We start from the raw sequence: 21615 nt of genomic DNA, 5'->3' as shown, positions 1-21615 counted from the left end.
AGGAAGTTCATTGGCTTCAGGTTATATGAGGTGAGAAAATTAGGGGACACTATCCTGTTTTAAAGGATAAGAATTTGAGCAATGAAAATAGAGAGACCAGATTCTGGTTAGCACCATTTTTATCTGGTGTGTGATAGCAGGAGATAGAGTTGATTAAAATCGCTTTTTCAGAGGATTGGAAAAGTACATTCTTGTCACTCTCCTCAAATCATTGGGGCATATTCTGTTTGTTTCCTGCCTCTTTCCACTGACACTTACTTCTGGTTTCCACGGATCCCTTTTTTCTTTTTCCCCCAAGGTGGTAGTCACTATATAAGGATTTCCTTAAGTCTGGCAAGTGCGGTAATTTTTCAGATTACAATTATCATAAAAGTTATAATACCAGTTTAAGGATATTGCTGTTCATACACTTTGAATATTGCAGTAGATACTCCCTTAATTATTAAACTTGTGACTTTGGATCCCTTTCCCTAATAAATGTTAGGTCAGTTGAATCAAAGGAGGAGAAATCTACCTAGAGATTTTAGTGACTGTTGGGGAAATCAAAACAGAACAGAAACAACAACAACAACAACAACAAACCAGACCCATAACCATAGAAAAACATCCGATGTCTTGCATTGATATTTCATTGTAGTGTAAGATAAATTCCAGTTGCTAAAATCCAGTTTCAGAACTCCAGGGCTGGTTAATACCTCCTGTGTCTATGAGGTTGGAGGAGGAGTTTCCCTCAGCTGGAAGGTTCCTAATGTTAGGTAACGACTCTACCGTAGCAATACTTGAGTGATTATTTATTTTCTAAACAGACAGTTCTCTGGTCATTGTTTATTTATGGCATGGGAATAAACATTTGAGACTTCGTTATAGTTTTATCTATTAATAATAATTAATCCAGTGTATGAAAACATTTCTAACTAGTGTTTTCCATGAGGCCCTTTAAAAGAGAGAAATTCTGTTGCCTTTTGAGATGTGAATGTTGAATTCATTTAGATCTCCTGCAGAAATAAATCTGTCAAGGGAAAGTTAACATCTCACTGGTGTTAGAAAAACCTGCTGAAGTTTGAAATGTTTCTCAAGGTAGTATGTTCATTTGGTATTATATTTAAGTAAGAAAGCTAATTTTATAGGGGTTGGGGCTTTTGAACTTTCCTATCTCAGACATTCCTTGGAACTGGAGAAACTCATATCTGAGCTCAACATTTGGCAGCATTCAAAATACTTTCTTTATTACAGTAATATAATTTCCCATGTAATTTGGCTTCTTGGAGTGGAGGCGGCACTAACTTCGCCACTTAAATGTAAGAGTAAGACTTGGCACGCTGTCATATGACTTGTCATTCGACGTCGCCTGCTTTTAAGCAATCCCAGAGAGGCTGGGGTTTAGAGTCCCAAAGGATGGCATGTGACTCCTCTCCATGCTCCTCAGGCTAAATTCACTGAAACAGAAGCTGCACTTGTCATTTTTGTGATGAGCCTGACTTAGTATTGCAACCTCAGAGCTGGGCCACACATTGATGTTGTGCAGAATCAATCAACCAAACACTGATGTTGTGCAGAATCAATCAAATCAAGGTATGGCCTTGCCAGACAGTACATATATAAAAGGAATACAACTTTCTTCCCGCAGTGAAAGTTTGGTTGAAGGAAATTCCCTGTTACCAAGAAGGGCCTAGAGACTGAAATCAAAAGATTTGTTTGTAAGTGTGTAGGAATAATCTATTTTTCTCATTGTGAAGGAAGCTTGGTCTGTGCATCTGGGGTCCTGGTAAAATCATTTTGGGTGGCTGTGTGGCTTCTGGTCCCGAGTTTTGGAACTCACCTGTAGAAGGTGCCCATGTTGCTTGCAAAGGTAAACTCTTCCCCTGAAAGGTGAGTAGATTTCCTATTCTTGGGAGGTTTTAATTAAAAAAAAAAAAAAAGTAAATAAATCAACCTTTGGGAAATTCACACTTTTAAGCAGAGGGACAATTTTTTATCATTGAAATAATCTGCATACTTTTGGTACTTAAAGTATACGTAATATTGGCCGGGCACCGTAGCTCACGCCTGTAATCCCAGCACTTTCAGAGGCTGAGATGGGCAGATCACCTGAGGTCAGGAGTTCATGACCAGCCTAGCCAACATGGTGAAACCCTGTGTCTATTAAAATTAGCCAGGTGTTGCGGCTGGTGCCTGTAATCCCAGCTACTCGGAAGGCTGAAGCAGGAGAATTACTTGAACCTGGAAGGTGGAGGTTGCAGTGACCTGAGACTGCACCACTCCAGCCTGGAAGACAGAGTGAGACTCCGTATCAAAAAAAAAAAAAAAAAACACACACACACACAAAAGAAAAGTACATGTAATATTTATGTAAGATAATTCAATCAATTATCTTATGTTTAAAATTTTAAAAATGATTTAGCAATTGATTTTAGACTTCAGATATAGAAATGAATAGGAGAATTGGACTGTGTTTTAAAGTCATGGTTATAATCAGCACATAACACTTATAATTTGAACTTCAAGTTTTGGAAAATTGGGTTTTTGCATTTGCAATTTAATCATTGGAATTAGTTAAAAACATCTGGTGACCTCAGGTTATGGTCTCTGTGTATAGAAAGCTCCCCTTAGCATCAAAATACTCATAGTAACACTTTCTATAGATGCAGAAAGTGAAATCCTGTCTAGCTAGAAAATGCCACATGCTCCTTTCCTTCTCCTGACCCTGGCCTGTCACCTTCTCTGGAAGCCATCCCTGACACACCTGTACCAGGTAGAGCCACTTCTTCCCCCAGGTCATCATTCATCTTTAGCTTGCTTCTGTGGATTTGCTTTCTGTTCTATATGACAATCCTTTGCATTACCCAGAATTTTCTTAAGGATTTCCTTCTATTTCAACCCCTATTACCTACCAAAATTTATGTTTTGTTCTTGGCATTGTTCTAGGCTTGGTAAGGTGTTAAGGAGACTCCCTAAAATGTTACACTACATTGTTGTAGACCTCAAGGAACTTGACAGTTCAATGACATAGTACATGTAGTGTGACGAATGACACAGTATTGCATGGCTCCCTGATGTTCTGATTTACTGGTTGAGATTGGGCCTCAGGAATCGGGATGTTTAGGAGATCTCCAGAGAAATCCAGTGTGCAGCCAGGTTTGGGGACTCCTGGATTAGAGGAAGGAGATTAGAATCTGCAAAGCCAGTTTGAAGGCACGAGGGTTTTTAAGCAAACATTCAAAAGTCTGGCTCAGGATGCAGTCCCGGGTAGAGCAAGAAACTGATGGTGGCCTTGCATACCGATCCTTCCGCTCTATACCCAGACGTCATGTAGGTGCCTTTCCTGGTGGTTACAGGCCATTATAGAGACCAGGGCACAGGTAAAGTCTTAATTCCTGGGAGTCTTGGTAGAGAGAATGATTGTAGGGTTTTTCCCAGTGGCCTGATCAAATGTGTGGAAAATATCTACAGGGAGCCTGGGGTGAGGCCAGAAAACAGCAGAGCCTGAGCAGAGTTAGGCTCATGGAAATATGAGGATCTTGTGGCATGTCCCCTTGGCCTCCAAGAGACAAAAAAGAGCGAAACAGGTAGGGGTCTTTCACCATCCCCGAGGCAGACAAGGACCTCATCAGGGACTGGCAGGCTTTCTGCTTCCACGAACAATTAAGGGAGACACCACTTTCCCTTCCATGCGAGAGTGCTGTGCTATCCCGTGGACTCCATAGAATCACATTCCTGTCCAAATGCAAGTCCCTTCTAATATCCAGAGAAGGAAGAGTGGTCAGAAGAAACACAACATAAGCCTGGCCAGAAGGAACAAAACGCAGAAAGAAAATACTGGAAGATATTTAAGTTGAATATTACACTTTAAAAAGTACTTAACTTTCTAAAGCTGAAAATATGATGTATTAGTCCATTTTACATTGCTATAAAGAAATACATGAGACTGGGTCATTTATAAAGAAAAGAGATCTATTTGGTTCATGGTTCTGTAGGCTGAACAGGAAGCGTGACACCAGTATCTGTTTCTGGTGAGGCCTCAGGAAGCTTCTAATCATGGTGGAAAGCCGAAGAGGAGCAGGTATGTCACATGGCAAGAGCAGGAGCAAGAGAGAGGGGAGAAGGTGCCAGGCCCCTTGAAACAACCAGCTCTCGCGTGAACTAGTAGAGTGAGAACTCATTCATTACAGAGAGGTTGTGGGATCTGCCCCCGTGACTCTAACACCACCCACCAGGCCCACTTCCAACAGTGGGGTTCAGATTTTAACACGAGATTCGCAAGGGATGAAACTGCCAAGCTATCTCACATGATTTTCCAACCAAATAATTGACTGATGAATTAAAGATGAGATATAGTTGAGACTCAACTTTGAGGACTAGAAGTTCAAGTGGACAAAATATTTCAGACAGAACTTAATTATAAAGAGATGGCTATAATGGGGAAAAAAAGCATTTTGGTGGGGAAAACCCATCTCTAAGAGTGAAACAATACATCTATGTGGGGGAAATATTTGGTCACTTGCTTTTAAAAGATAGAAGGAAATATATATCCATGAGAGGTAACTATTAATGAAATGGAAAAGTATGATAGAATTTATAAATTAATAAGAGGAAAAAAGTAGAATGATTAGATAATTGATCAAAGTAACAAAACTAAGAAACAATTTGAAATATTTAGCAGTCATAAGGTAAGATAAAAAATATATAATCAAGGCATCTTAGCCATTATGGTATATGCAAGCGGGCTCAATGCTTTGATTAAAGATAATTGTTATTTTTACATGTATAACACAAAACCCAGTTATATGCTATATGATAACACTTAAATAAATAACAGAAAGCTAGAAAATAAGGTTGTCAAGATAATTAAACACAAGGCAATATTAAACAAAATAAAATTAACAAAACACTTATTTAAAAACCCTAAAAAGTAGAAAGTGGGAAAGGCTATATACTAATATCACAATACCATTAATGTGATAATGTATTAAAATAATACTCTTGCATTTAAGGTTAAGCAGGGGTATTGAGTAATGATAAAAAGGAATTATAACATTCTAAATTTCTATGCATAAAAAATATGTCAGAAAAATATACAAGGCAATAACTATGCAAAATGCAGTATGTGATAGGAACATGTTTGTAACAGGAAACTTCAATATACTGTTCTGGAAAATGGACAGATCTAGCAGGCAAAATAAATTAGTCTTGCAGTAATTGAATACACAATCAACAAACAATAATCATAAACATAAGCTTGTGTTTTTCAAAGGAGGCCATATATATTTGGTTGGACTTTCACACACAAAAAGTGCTCATTAATTACCTATGAAGAAAAACTGAATAAATAGAGATTTTTAGGCACAAAGACTACTGAGAGGTCACAAAAATCGTTTTACTAGTTGAATACTAAGAAACACACTCGCATAAAATTTTTGGATCAAAGCAATAAGGAGGAAACTTCACACTAAATGTGATGGGGTAGAGCTGGACTCAGAGGGACATTTTGTACTTTAAATTACTTTGTTACTAAGGAGTAAATACTAAAAATAAAGGAACTAAGGAAAAATAAAGACAGAAATCTATCATAAGGAATTAGAAAAGGAAAAACAAAATAAATGGAAGAAATTGGGAAGAGAGAGTTAATAAAGACCATAGCCAATCTTAATGAAACAAAAAAAAGTAACAAGTAAAAATTTCAGAAAGAATACTTGAATCCAAAATTTAGTTTTGTAATAGATCAGAAAAATGAAACTTTAAATGTTCCTGGTTCATGAAAAAGGAGAAATAAAAAAGCAAAAATGGACACACTTTGAGATACCATTTATTATAGTCAGTTTTTAAAAATAAATTATTAGGAGTGAACGAAAATGGAGTATACCTCCTGACCTGACAGTGTCAGTAGACACTGACAAAGGGAGATTATTTAAAATAAGGGGGTCAGGAATTTTGCTACTGATGGACATACCTCTCAGAGACTTTTCTAGCTTTTAATACCTTAGGATGATTTATTGACTAATGCCAAACTTTAAAGTATGTTTAAATTTGAAAAATGGAGGAGTCGATCAATGTGTTTATAATAGTGACACTCAGTATAATACAGTATAATAGTTATTGGTGCATTACACACTTAAGTCTCTTGAATGTAGCCTTGGAAATCTGTAATGCAAGATTATTAATGTCACCCACAATCCACATTTAGTTTCTTTTAGTGTGTGTTTATATTTGAAAATACTACACATTTGGGAGAGAAGACTGGTATCAGTCAAGATAGCTATATAAAGCACAAACCCGCAAAATATTTAGCAACATGCTAAAGTATTCACACATGGAGTTTCTCTAATTTTAAAGAGTAGTAACAACAGCGTTAACTTGGAACTGGATAAACATATGCATTCTGTCAAAGATTAAAGCAGCCGTGGTTGCTGTTAATATTTATACTCTTTATTCTATATGTGATACTTCATCTAAAATAAAAGTTGACCTTTGAGGATGTTCATATGAAAAACAAGAATGACTTTTTGTAACTCTAAGGTGGAATTTAAGAAAGGAGCTGAAAAGTTCTGATTCAATTTCGATCCAGGCCTTTATACCTCTCTTTTATGACACTTCATAAAGTTGCCCTTTAAAAGGAAGGAAAACAAACACCAATGTGAAAACACTGTATTGTACATGAGAAATACATTCAATCTTATCTTTTAAATAAAAAGACATAAATACATTTGAAGAACAATGCAAAAAATGAAAAGAAACAGATGTAAACAGTCATAGTTCACCCACATGGCATTTTGGTGTCGTCTGATTTTCCAAAATACTTTAAAAGCATAGAGGGTATACATTTCCTCATTGTATACGTGAAGGATCTGAGATTCAAGAACACTGACTTGATGAGATCCCATGTCCAGTGAATGGGCATTGAAGACTTCTAGACCAGCAGTTTCATTCTGCTACCCTACTCTGCCTATTCAAGGGAATAAAGTGAAGGCTAATTTCGTTTCATTTCATTCATTAGCCTATTAATTTATTCATTTGCTCCTTTTTAGCATTTTATGTATAAGTAAATCTTAGCTGTCTTAGGAGCAGGTAGAACCACGTTAAGAGTGATGATTAGAGATGGGGCAGAGAGAGAGAGAAGAGAGAGGGGGTGTGTGTGTGTGTTTAGGGGTCTTTTTAAATAGCATACCTCAGAGAAATCCAACCCAAGCAAAGTGAAAGTTGAAAGTAAGGACATGGGATATGTTGCCATAGTTTTCTGGGCTGTAGCCTCATTTTCCACAGAATGACGTGGAGCCCTTCTTGTCTGAGTCATTTGAAACTGTCCTAGACAAAACACTTGCAGTCCCAGCTTAGGGAATAATCTTGCATTGGCAAGAGCCTGGACTAACAAACTTATTTTCTCTGAATTTTACTTTGACATTGCAGTGAATACAATATCTTTAAATACACACATACCTGTTACATTATTTTTCTACATGGGTAGGAAGTTGGTATGTATCTCTGTGGACTAGATTTAATTGATGAGATCAATTAAATAGGTGTTGCTGACTTCTTTGTTCCTCAGAGCATTCTCTAACTTGTGCTTTCTGCTCATGTGTTTTGAGGATGAGAGATACGGCTTTTCCCCAACATTTTTGAGGAAGAGCAATGTCATTTTAGGAAAAAGAAACCTCTGTGGTACATATTACCTGTTCTTTTTGTTTGTACACACACACACACACACACACACACACACTCCTGTTGGTTGTTGGTTTTGTTTCTATGAAGAACGCTAACTAATACATCATATAATGCAAATAATAGAATATGTGGCCTTTTGTGCCTGGCTTCTTTAACTTAACGTAATTTTTCTTAGATTCATCCACATATAGTATGTATCAGTACTTTGTTTCTTTTTATGGTTGAGTAATATTCCATGACATGTGCATGCCACAATTTCTTTATCTATTAATCCAGTGATGAACATTTGAGTTGTTTTAAACTTTCAAATATTATGAATACTACTACTGTAGGTATTTTGTGTATAATTTTTTGTATGGACATATATTTTCACTTTCTCTTGAATATATACCTAGGAGTAGAATTGCCGGATCATAGATCATATGTTAATTCTATGTGTAATTTGAGGAATCATCAAACGTTTTTCCGCAGTAGTTGCACAATTTTATATTCCCAGTAGCAATGAGTGAGAGTTCCTATTTCTCTATATCCTTGCCAAACTAGTTATTTTTCATTTTCTTGGTTTAAGATGTTCTAGTCGGCGTGAAAAGGTATCTCTCATTGTGGTTTTGATTTGCATTTCTTTAATGACCAAGGATATTGAATACCTATGCTCTGGTCTAGAACCCGCAGTATAATTACGCATAGCAGAAGTGAAAGCAGCAATCCTTTTCTTGTTCTGATTTTGAGGGCAAAATTTTAGGCTTTCACAATTGAGTATGATGTTAGTTGTGGTTTTCTCATAAAAGCCCTTTATATTGTTGCAAAAGTTCTCTGCTAGTCCCAGTTTTCAGAGTGTTTTTGCTATGAAAGGGTGTTGAATACTGTCAGTGGATTTTCTGCATCTGTTGAATTCTATTAATGAGGTAAATTACATTAATTTTCTTATGTCAAACTGCCCTTGCAGTCCTGTGATAAATAACATTTGATCTTGGTGTATAATCCTGTTAATATGCTGTTAAGGTCAGGCGTGGTGGCTCACACCTGTAATCACAGCATTTTGTGAAGCCAAGGCAGGAGGATCTCTAGAGGCTGGGAGTTTGAGACCAGCTTGGAAAATATAGTGAGATCTTGTCTCTAAAAAAAATTTCTTTAAAGTAGCCAAGCATGGTGGTATGCACCTATAATCCCAGCCACTCAGATGCTGAGGCAGGAAGATTGCTTGAGCCCAGGAGTTCAAGTTCAAGGCAGCGGTGAACTGTCATTTCACCACTGCTGTTGAACCTGGGCAACAGAATCAGACCCTGTCTCAAAAAAAAAAATACTGTTAATATTAATTTACTAGTATTTTCTTGAGCTGTGGTGTGTGTGTATGTGTGTGTATGTGTGTGTGTGTTTATGTCTGCATTCCTAAGAGATGTTTGTCTGTAGTTTGCTTGTAGTATCTTTGTCTGACTTTGGTACTAGAATAATCCTGGCTTTATAGATGTGTTAGGAAGTGTTCCCTCCTCTTCTAATTCTTGGAAAAATATTTGAGTATAATTGGTTTTAATTCTTCTTTAAATGTTAAGTAGAATTCACCAGTAAAGGCATCTTGTCCTGGAATTGTTTTGTTGAGAGGTTTTGATTATGGATTTATCCTCTTGTAGGTCCTTTGAGATTTTCTGCTTCTTCTTGAGTCAGCAATTTCTACTTGTGTGTTTCTAGGAATCCGTCCATGTCATCTAGATTGCGTAGTTGTTAGGGCGTCTAATCTCTATAGTTTCTGTAAGGTTGACAGTAATATCCTTACTTTCATTTTTGATTTCAGTTACTTGTGTTTTATCTGTTTTTTTCTCACAGACTAGCTAATGATTTATCCATTATATTCTATCCTTTCAAAGACCAAACTTATGATTTTGTTAATTTTCCTGTTTTTATATCCTCTGCTTTTCTTATCTCTGCCCTAATCTTTATTATTTCCTTCCTCCTACTGGCTTTGGGTTTTGTTTGCTCTTCTTTATGTAGTTCCTTAAAGTTTAAAGTAAGGTTGTTGATTGAAATCTTTCTTCTTTTCTAGTGTAGACATAGACAGCTGTAAATTTCCCTCTGAGTACGGCTTTCATTGTTTCTTACAAGTTTTGGTATATTGAGTTTTTGTTTTCATTTATCTCAAAGTGTTCTCTAATTGGCCTATTGATTTCCTTTATTGGGCTGTTTAAGTGTTGTTTAATATTTATGTATTTGCTAAATTTTGTTTTTCTTCTGTTACGGATTTCTAGCTTCACCCTATTGTGGTTGAAGAAGATGTTTTGCATGATTTTAATCTTTTAAAATTTACTGAGAGCTGTTTTATGGCCTTACCTATGTTCTGTCCACGAAGTGTTTCACGTGAACTTGAGAAAGTGTGTGTTGTTGTGTTTGGTGAAGCATTCTGTATATATGTCTAGTCTAGTTGGTAGTATTGTCCAAGTTTTTTGTTTCTTTATTAATCTTCCATCTAGACATTCTAGTATTATGGATAGTGATTTGTTAAAGTCACCAACTCTTATTGTAGAAGTGCTTATTTCTCCCTTCAATTCTGTCATTATTTGCTTCACATATCTTAGGTCTCTGTTATGTCTGTGTTGATGATTGTTATAACTTCATAATGCACTGACTGTTTTATTCACATAAAATGCCCATCTGTCTCCTGTCACAATTTTTGACTAAAAATTTATTTTTTTCTGATATTAATATAGCCACCCAGTTCTCTTTCTGTTACTATTTGCATGGAATTTTTTTTATCTTTTCACTTTCAACTTATTTGTGTCTTTGGTTCTAAAATAAGTCTCTTGTAAGCAGAACATTGTCAGATCATGTTTTGTTATGCATTCTTCCATTTTCTGTCTTTGAATTGGTGAGTTTAACCATTTACTGATTATTAACCGTTTAAACTGATTACTGGTAATGAAGAATTTACTTCTGCCATTGTGCTATTTGTTTTCTATATGTCTTATATCTTTTTGTTGTTATTGTTTTTGAATTCCTCCAGTACAGCCTTTCTTTGTGTTTGAATGACTTTTTTCTAATATACCATTTTGATTCCTTTTTGATTTTATTTTCTGTATATTTTAAAGTTTTTTTTAGTGGTTGCCAGGGGTATATTAAATGTATAACTAGTTTGAAGTGATATCAACTTAGTTTCAATAATATACATTAATCTACTCTTATCCAACTCCATCTTTCTTTATCTTGCTGTTGTTAACTATTACATCTTTATATGTTGCATGCCCATTAACATAGATTTATAATTACTGTTTTATGTAATTATCTTTTAAATCATAGAAAACAAAAACTATTTATAAACCAAAAGTACAATAATACTGAGTTTTATATTTACCTATGTAGTTAACTTTATGAGTAATCTTTATTTCTTCATGGGGCTTCAAGTTACCATCTAGTGAGTGTCCTTTAGTTTTAGTTTAAAAAACTCCCTTTAACATTCATTGTAGTGCAGGTTTACTAGTGACAAATCTCTTTAGCTTTTGTCTATTGGGGAAGGTCTTAATTTAGCCTTCATTTTTGAAGGATGGTTTTTCCAGACATGGAAATCGTGGCTGACAGCTTTTAAAAATTCAGTACTTTAAATATATCTCACTGCCTTTTGGCCTCCATAGTTTCTGATGAAAAATCAGTTATTAACCTTATTGAGGATCCTTTGTACATGACAAATTGCTTCTCTTTTACTGTTTTCAAATTTTTCTGTTAACTAGGACTTTCTAGAGCTTGATTATAGTATGTCTCTGTGGATCTCTTAAGTTTTCTGTGCTTAAAGTTGAGTATTTTGTGTGTAGCTTCACATCTTTCATCAAACTTACCAAGTTTTTGGCCATTATTTCTTTACAAATGTTTCTGCTCTTTTCTCTGTCTCTTTTCTTTTTATGACTTTTATAATGTGTGTGTTAGTATAATTGATAGTGTGCCATAGGATCCTTAGGCTCTTAATTTTTCTTCATATTTTTCTTTCTGCTTGTCAGACTAATTTTTTTTTTTTTTTTTTTTTTTTTTTGAGATGGAGTCTCGCTCTGTTTTCCAGGCTGGAGTGCGGTGGTGCCATCTCGGCTCACTGCAAGCTCTGCCTCCCGGGTTCATGCCATTCTCCTGCCTCTGCCTCCTGAGTAGCTGGGACTACAGGTGCCCACCACCACGCCCGGCTAATTTTTTTGTATTTTTTAGTAGAGACGGGGTTTCACCATATTAGCCAGGATGGTCTCGATCTCTTGACCTCGTGATCCACCCGCCTCGGCCTCCCAAAGTGCTGGGATTGCAGGCATGAGCCACCCGCCCGGCCCAGACTCATTTTAATTACATTCTCTTTAAGTTCACTGATTCCTTCTCCTATCTGCTTGAATATGCAATTTAACTCCTCTAGTAAATATTTTATTTCAGTCATTTTACTTTAAGCTCCAGAATTTCTATTTGATTCTTTTAAAAAATAATTTCTATTTCTTTATTGATATTCTGTATTTTTTCATATATAGTTTTCTTGATTTTTTTTTTAGTTCTTTATCCATGGTTTATTTCAGTTTTTGAATAAGACCGTTAATTTAAAGTCTTTGTCTAGTAAGTCCAATGTCTCGGTCTTAGTTAAATTCTCTTTTCATTCCTATAAATGATCTGTACTTTCCTGTTTATTTGTATGTATTATAATTTTTGTTGAAAACTGAACATTTTGAATATTGTAATGTGGTAATTCTGAAAATAAGATTCTACCTTTTCTCCAGAAATTGCTTTTATTGTTTGATGAAGGCTGCAGTTGCCTCTTTTGTGGGAGGAGTGTATCTCTTGTTGTGTGTGTTCTCTAGAGTGCCTATTGTGTTATCTCTACAATCAGCCAGTGACTTGACAGGTATTTTCTTAAATGCCTGGATCCAGTAAGAAAAGAAAAGAAAGATTCCTGTCTTTGAAAACTTCTTCTGATTTATGTGGTGGGAGTAGTGAGTCCAGCGAGTAGGGGTTGATGTAACGTCTCACCTCTGTGCTGGCCTCTCAGTGATGAAAAGCAGTGATCAAATGGAATCATTTCTGTTTTGAGGGAACAGGGTCTCTATTTCCCAATCTGGTTCTAGCTAGCCACAGCAGCACCATGGGTGCCATCTCCATATCTGCCTGTCACAGGGTTGGGGATGGGGGATGATAGTGGCTAAGTAAGCAAAACACCACAGTTCAATGAAATTTACCAGTCTGTTTCTTCATCAGGTGCTTCCCAGGATGTTGAGAGTGTTTCTCTAGATTCCAGAGCTCCAAAATTGTTACCTTATGGTTCTTGCCAGCCAGCTCAGAACAGTGTGTGTGTGTGCGCGCGTGCGCACGCGCGAGTAAGGACCAATTCCCGGAGCTTCCAATTCCACTGTCTTTTGTGATGTAACTTCTCTTACACTATGTTTGTTCTTCTATTTATTAAGAAGAATCCGAAACAACGTTTAGACCCTTAGGTCAGGTAGAAATGGTGCATTCACTAATTTTCCAATTCTTCTGCTATGGACCAGAGACTAACAAGTGGGAATCTAGAAAACGTATCAGAATTTTAGATCATCCAAGGTGAATAAACTACTCCTTTGCACTCCAGAATCTCCTGGGGACAGTAGAGAAATAAGGTGATTTTGAAGACTATTATGAGAATGTGGAGGGTGTGTTTTCATTAGTTATTAAATTATAGATGGAAACTCCATTATTTAAGAGCATTAACTAATGTGAATAAAAGAGAACAAAATTTTAAAAAATTATTGTGGGAAACAATTTCATGTCTATGAATAATATGTTTAAGAAAAATTTACAATATGAACAATATGATATAAAACATTTCTTAGAACAGCTCAAAAAAGGCATCATGAAAACTTGGTAAAGTGTAAGTGATGACTTATCACGGGGCTTTTCTATTCCAAAGAAATACTGTTCTCTCCTGTTCACCTGTTCAAGTCAGCAAGTTTCTTGACAGAAGGAGGTAATATCACACAAATGAAATTATAAGGGTCTCTATTAAGACATATGCACTTTTTGCTACTTACACTCTGAAAATAACAACAAAGTGCATTCATTTGTGATATTTATCAATTTTTCTTCAGTTTTTAGTAAAAAAAATGTTAACATATGTACTTTTTTTTTTTTTGAGAGGGAGTCTTGCTCTGTCGCCCAGGCTGGAGTGAGTGGCGCCATCTTGGCTCACTGAAAGCTCCGCCTCCCGGGTTCCCGCCATTCTCCCGCCTCAGCCTCCTGAGTAGCTGGGACTACAGGCGCCGCCACCACGCCCGGCTAAATTTTTGTGTTTTTATTAGGGATGGGGTTTCACCGTGTTAGCCAGGATGGTCTTGATCTCCTGACCTTGTGATCTGCCCATCTCGGCCTCGCAAAGTGCTGGGGTTACAGGTGTGAGCCACCTCACCCGGCCAACATATATACTTTTACTATACAATACTCTTAAATCTCCATGAGGGAAACTATTATTATTTCTTTTTTCTGGTACTAACAGGGTTTAGGGAGTCAATTCCTGATCTAAATTTATCTCTAAATTCTAATAGAAAATGAATTTAAAAGTTATATACAAGAGGGAAATTTAGAGATAACTTAATAAACTCTCTGTTTTGTAGAGAGACCCCCGAATGCTTATTGAACAAGAATCCAGTTTTATGTTAAGTAAGAACAATTAGTGTCTTAGGTCCTTTTGAATGTAATGATAAAGTATATTGTGTATTTTAATGTATAAAAATCATAAGTATTTTGCATAAAATTTCTATGAATCTGAAATGACACCCCAATTGAGTTGTTTCTTCCCAATAAATTTTATGATTAGATCTTAAAAACTTTGGCACATTCACAATAAATGCAGTAGATTATAATTTGAAAGGAGTGATAGTAATAAGCATAAAAGAAAACAAAATAATGTCAGATGAAGGTTTTACTGGCACATGAGAGGTCAGCTTTTGAGATATTTGAAATAACATAGAGTCTCACTGTATATAAACAACCTGATAATTTTGTTAAAGTTTCATAACCAAGTCAGCATTTCAGAGGGAAGAAATTTTGATGAAAGCCATGCTGTATAAAAATTAGCTCCTGTATTCGTTAACTCTTTTGGGAAGTAAGTGTTTCACCTGAGGAGGAATGCTTCTCAGGAAGCTAGTGTATGATATGTGTGTATTGATTAATTTTATGTCTTAAAATATTTAATGCAACTTGATAAAAATCAAATTGATGACAGAATTAAAAATATCATAATGTAAAATTCATTTTAGGTATATGTAAGTAGTTTTCCACTGAATTCTGTGTCACTTGAAATCCTTACAAAATTTTATAAAGAGATAATTTATAGATATGTGTCTGTATATATACACACATGTACATGCATGATTTATATTTGTTTTTCACAGAATGGAGGCAATATTAGCTTTCCTAAAAGAAAGCCATGACTCTTGACAGCTCTTTAAATATTTTGCAGGTCACTGTGACTGATTCAGTTCAAACATTATGTGGCATGAACATTTGCTCATGTGTCATGTTGATGTTGATGATGATAGCTGAGAGGGAGGAAGTCCTGAACTGGAATACTGTGCTTCTCAGTGTAGACGCTAATTTTCTAGCTACTGCAAAACATATTTCATTCTCACTTTAGACACACAGGGTAAAAGGCAGACTCTGCATTCACAGACTTGCAGAGCTCATGGAAATTCATTGCAGTTCTTAGCATTTCCACCTTTGATTTTTCTCTTGAGAGATGAATATGATTCTAAGAACTACTCTAGGAGCTTTCAGACTTTTGTTTGGGATGCCACCATCTTTGAAACCTTTTTTCCTTGTTGGCTGGAAATTTGTAAAATGTCTCTGTGAATTTCCCCTGTGGCATGTCGACATCCAAGATGGTAGCCCTGGGAGGCCCCAGCCCCCTGAGTGGCGACTCCACTCAGGAATGTGCACAGCTGCAGGAACCTGGACTGCTGCGCGGAGGGGATTGTGCAGTTGCTTGGCTGTGTGATCCAGTGAACACCAAATATTTCAGTCAGAGATTAATACTGGTTTAAGGAAAACTTACAGGGGGGAGGGAAAACAGGTGAGACCAGATGATCTAATCCAATTAAAACCATGGGATCTTTCCTTCTTAGCTTTAAATACTTTGCTTCCAAACATACCGTGGTGTGATTGTTTCCCTTGTTCTAATGTGACATAAGGGTGTATTTTCAATTTAAATGCACTGTGAGGTGCCAAAAGATCACTAAGGGAGTTTGTGGAATACGTTTTCCTTACAGTTCCCAGGGCTCAATATAGAGCAGTTTTGCTTGAGGAGAAATGGAGATCTTAAATGAGCTCTAGAGGTCTCTTTATATCACATTTATAGAATGACGAATGGATTGAAGTAGATTCAAACCACAGTGCAAACTCCGGGCAGGTTCCAGGGTCTGAGGTCAAATCTGCCTCTCTCTCTGCTATTCCTTTTTCTCTTCGTGCCTTGGCTCTGTCTTTCCTTTGTTTCACTCTCTTGGTTCTTTTTCCCTTTTGTCTCTCTTTCCTCCTCTTGCAATTTTGGAGAGCGTAGCCTGTTTTTTCTTCATCTTTTCCTTATCTATGGGCCTGCTGACCCTTTTTCTTAAAGCGTTTGTTCACGTCCTTGCTGCTTTCAGAAACCAACAGAAGTTTCTGACATCGTATATTGGAGGTGACTGAGAGGAAGAAGCCAAAGTTGTACTTAAAGAAAAGAGATGTACTTAGAGAAAAATCACTAAGAGAATCTGGTAGTGTTTACGAACTATGTTAGTGTAACACAAAGTATTTATGAAGTAATTTCACAAAGGTAAGTCAAGCCCAGAGCCAGGATCTAAACTAAGGAACAGGGTAGGTGTCTGAGGAGTGAGTGCCGTCTTCTCTTCTTTGTCCCCCGGTAAGGAAGCACACCGCTGTGACAACTGAGGGGTTCAGAAGAGGATGATTTCACAGCAGGCATGAAAGGGAGAGGGCTGGTTGGAATTGGGCAGAGGTGATGACATAACAGCTTTGGAATGATGCTACTGGGAGGTGAGGGGCTTGAAGCAAATCTTCAGGAGCAAGCTGTTAGTCTTGATAAATAAGCTCTTTTACTTGGTTCCTGTCTTATCTTCGTGGAGTAAGTAACTTAGTTATTTTTGCTTCTTCTCAGTGTCATTTATCACAGGGACAGGAAAGTATTTTGGGTTCCTTTTTCAGCCTGCATCAACTTGTCGTGTGTACATGTCATTATGGTGCCTCACAGTTAATTACTTACATGTGCTTTTCCCTCAAGACTGTGAACAATTGATAGCATTTAATTTTGTATCGTGATAAACATGTTGCCTGGTAGCAATTTCAGCCACATTTTAAAGTGAAATGGGTAATGTAATGTCGAAACAAAAACTAACTCAAGCTCCCCTACCGCATTCACCCCCTCCCCCAGCCCGTAATGAAGCACTGTGATCATAGCAATACAGAGACGACCAGAGAACCTTGGCACTTGGGGTGACTCCTGGCAGCTGGACTGGCAGGATTTAATAGTAAGGATACAGTTTTGTGATAGAGGTGACTGGACCACGCTGTTTATTCCTGAAAGGATGCGTTTTGCCTGAGGTTGCTGTTTCTCATCGTTGCAGTCAAGCTGTGGAAGACTCAGCTGGCTTCTGCTGGTCTCCGAGGTCAGCAGGTATATTCACATGAGTTTTCTTGAAATCTGCATGCCATTGCACAAACTCTTTTAGATTTCATAAACTCGGCAAAACCATTTCATTTATTCAGGAATAAATATAGAAAGATCTATAAGTTAATTAATGATATTTATCAAATGCCCATTTTTTGGGGACACCATACCAAACCTTTCAAGGTTCATCACAACTACGGACAATTTGTGATTCATGAATGTCAGGTGTGCCAGATTTCGTATTCTAAGGCAAAGAAAAAATATGTATAAGCAAAATAGGTTAGTAGCTCAGCTTCTTTGTTGAGATTTATTTTCAAAAGCAAATGTGACTTATTTTTTCTTGGCAAACTAGGGCCTGTCCTGAGAAGCATAACCAGGTTGGTGAGAGGATCTAGAATCTTGTAATATGAAGAGCAGGTGAGGGAATTAGGGATTTTAGCCTGGGGAAGAGAAAACATAATGGGAACAAGATAGCTGTCTTTAAATGTTTGAAAAGCTGTCAGGTGGGAAAAGGATTAGACAGATTCTGTGAAACTCCAGAGGGCATAAATATGGGTGGAAGTTTCAAGGAAGCGGGTTTTGGTTGAAAGAAATTGCTAACAATTTGAACTATAGATAAAACAAATGATGTGTTCTAAAACACCGTAGGGTGTGTTCAAGAAAGGAATTTCTGCCCCAATTAATCCGTGGACGTTTGGATTAGATATCCTCTAAGGGGACTTTCAACTCTAAGACTCTGTGTTTCTTGGGGATGAAAATCACACTTTACACAAAGAGTTAGTTTGGTTTGCCATAACCAGTTACAACAGCAAACTTAAAGATGTCCTGAGAAGCGAACTCAAACACTGCTTATGTGGACCTCTGAGCCCAACCCCTGCCTGCGTCTCCATTTTCGTCCAAGAATCCTCTCTTCCCCACTGTCCAACTTGCAACCTTCTTGGTGGTTCTAGGTTTTTCTTTTTTGGTGAGAGCCACCATATAGGCCAATTCCTCTGCCTAGAATTTCTTCTCTTCACTTTTTCCTTAGCTGACTATGCCTCTCAACGTAAATGTCTCTGTTTCCAAAGAAGGCATTCTTTTTCTTTTTCTCTTTTAATATTTACAGGTCCTGTGCGATGCTTTCATGCATGTATACACTGCATAAGATCAAATCAAGGTGATTAGCATATTCATCACCTCAAATATTTATCAATTAGTTGTAGTGAGAATGTTCACATTCCTCTCGTTTAACTTCTTTGACATGTACAGTACATTGCTGTTAACTGTAGTGACCCTCCTGTCCATTAGAACACCACAACTCATTCCTCGTGTCTAACTGTAATCTTGGACCCATTGTCCAAACTCACCCCCTTTCCCCTGCCCCTTACCCTTCCCAGCCTCTGATAACTTCCATTCTACTCTGTACTTCTATGAGCTTACGTTTTAAAAATTCCATGTATGAGTGAGATCATAGTACCTGCCTTTCTGTGCCTGGCTTATTTCATTTAACATCACGTCCTCCAACTTCATTTGTGTTGTTGCAAATGGCAGGATTTCATTCTTTCTGATGGCTGAATACTATTCCAGGGTGTACTTGTACCACATTTTCTTTATCCACTCATCAGTTGATGGATACCTTGGATGATTTTACATTTTGGCTCTTGTGAATAGTGCTCTCTGACATGCTGGTTTTATTTCTTTTAGATATATACCTAGCAATGGGATTGCTGGATCATATGGTAGTTCTGTTTTTTATTTTTTGAGGAATTGCTATACTGTGTTCCATAATGGCTGTCCTAATTTACATTCCCATCAATGTTTGTTATTGTTTGACCTTTTGATAATAGAAATTCTAGCTGGAATATGGTGATATCCCATTGTGATTTGGATCTGCATCTCCCTGATGATTAGTCATGTTGAGCTTTTTTTTTTTTTTTTTTTTAATATATGCCTATTGGCAAGTTGGATGTCGTCTTTTGAGAGCTGTCTGTTCAGGTCGGGGAAGCCATTTTGATTCAGTGGGTAACTTCGTCTGTGAAGACCCTGCATGCCTTGGCACATTGCCCTTTTACAGTACTCTTTACTGGTTGAGAATTGTTTGTTCCCGGTTCTTCCTACAGGACTGGAGGCTGTATGAAGGCAGGAACAGGTCCCTTGTTCTTGACTGCATTACCAGTTTTAGACAGTTCTGAGCAAAGGTTTCTGTTTAGAAACATCTGCTAGATTAATGTTATTCTGGTGCATTTAAAAAATACTCATGTATTGATACTGAATTTACTTTTCAATTTTCAAGAACTCATATATTGTGTGGGGTAGCAGTGTGTTGCTATGAGGGATGATGAACCGCGAAGATTTAGAAACTGGGAAGCTTTAAAAAATTTAAAGCTTTTAGTATCTTTACAAGGTTGAAGGATTTCTTTCTCATGATAACACCTTTGGAGTTCTTAGACTAGCTGTCCACACTTAGCACCATAATTCTTCACCTTATAGGAACAAAAATGCGTGATCAGAATTACCTGATTTTTGCACAGAGTGGGCCTAGCAGAGAAGAAAATGCTAATAGTGAGACCAGATGAAAAGGTGATAAATAAGAAAGTCAAGAAATGACTCCGCACATAATTATACTTGGTTTACTTCTCAGCTGCCATTGATCTCAGTTACCAGCTTGAGAGTAAAGCCATTCTTCTCCACTCTAAACTCTAATGACCTAGTCAACTGACCAAACAGGACAATGTTTGACTGTAAGCTCCAGGAGAGAAATTTATAATACTTTATTACAACCCAGTAATATTTACTTGTTTTATTGTCTGAAAAACTGTTCTTTATTAGTCCTGCTGTTTTTGCCTGGTAAAAGTTAGTTTTCTTTCTCCAAGAGATTTTCCATCTGTTGACAGGCGTTCATACCAGTTGGCATGAAAGATCACGGAACAGCTTTCATGGTGGAGTTGAATCCATGTTTATCATCTACAGTTAATTAGAGGTGATTTCCCTGAACCTCTTGGGTAGTTTTGAGACCAGATTGAGAGGAAGAGATTTTTCGTTTCTTTGTGTTTGTGTCACCACATGAAACAATTTGTCTCCTCCTGCCCATCCATCCCCTTTTTGCTTTTGCTGTAAGAAAATAATTCCAGTCTTGTGCCTCCTGATAAAATTATTTGCCTTTTGTTAGGCAAAACAAACTAAACCTATGGCCCAGATTCATTGATAATATGTTTGGGGTTAACTGCTTACAGAGATCGTTAGAAGTTATTATTATCCAGAGAAGAGATAGCAGTAATAGTTATGGACCATTCTGTAGCAATCACCACTGTCCTGGAAATATCAGCACAGAATTGTTGATTTTCTAGTGAAGAGAAGAGTAAGGCATACAAGTAGTTGTAATGTGTGTAGCACAGAGAATAAGGTTGATCCATTTTCAGTAGGGAATGGGACTTCAGTTATTTTTTCAGGACTGATGATGAGTCTTTGATGAGTCATCCTTACTCTCAGCTGGTTATAGTCAAGTCAACAAATATTTCCTGAGAGATGTAGAGGAGCACCAAGACAAGTAAGGATTTTACACTAAGGGTTTCTTTGGGAATGAAGGTACAAGCTGTCTGGGCCTGTGGATCTCACTGCATTGTTTGGGAACATATGGACTGGATTTATGATGTTAGTCATATTAGCAAGATACTCAGGTCAACAGAGTCAAGAAATGTGTGTGTGTCTAAGTCACATAATATAACAATAAATTCTTTTGGTTATCTTCTATTTTAAACACGGTGAGACCTTTTGTCTGACAAAAGCCAGGTGTGCTCATGTATGCTGGTGGTCCTAGCTACTCTGAAGGCTGAGATGGGAGGATTGCTTGAGCTCAGGAGGTAGAGGCTGTAGTGAGCCGTCCTCCAGCCTGGGCAACAGAACAAGTCTCTGTCTCAAAAAAGTAAAATAAAATAATAAAATAAAGCGGCAGTTAGAGCATCCAAAGAGTGCCTCTAGAGAGTCATGGTGAGAACAGGTCAGCCAGCTGGGAATTGAAAACAACTGTGATGAAGGTGGCAACTGAGGTCAACGGCAGCAGTTTAAGCACTTGGTAAACAATGCTTTGGATCCTATAGTTTGAGAACGTTGCAATAAAGTCAGTTAAGGGAAATAAATGAAATTGTCCAGCAAGAAGATTTTTAAAATAATTGCCCTTGAGAGAAAAAGGAGTCTTACCTTCTGGAGGAGCAAACTCTCTCCACGAGTCGAATGTCTCCACTGAGACACTTCCTTGGTATGACTTTAGTTACCTGGAGGTGCTGCCTGTGGACGCTGTAATCTTGGGGTGACTCTTTCCAAACTCCTGCCTGTGTACTCATGCATTC

This window comes from Piliocolobus tephrosceles, chromosome X (assembly GCF_002776525.5).
Source record: "Piliocolobus tephrosceles isolate RC106 chromosome X, ASM277652v3, whole genome shotgun sequence".
Classification (NCBI taxonomy): domain Eukaryota; kingdom Metazoa; phylum Chordata; class Mammalia; order Primates; family Cercopithecidae; genus Piliocolobus; species Piliocolobus tephrosceles.
This window is presented reverse-complemented; position numbering follows the sequence as displayed.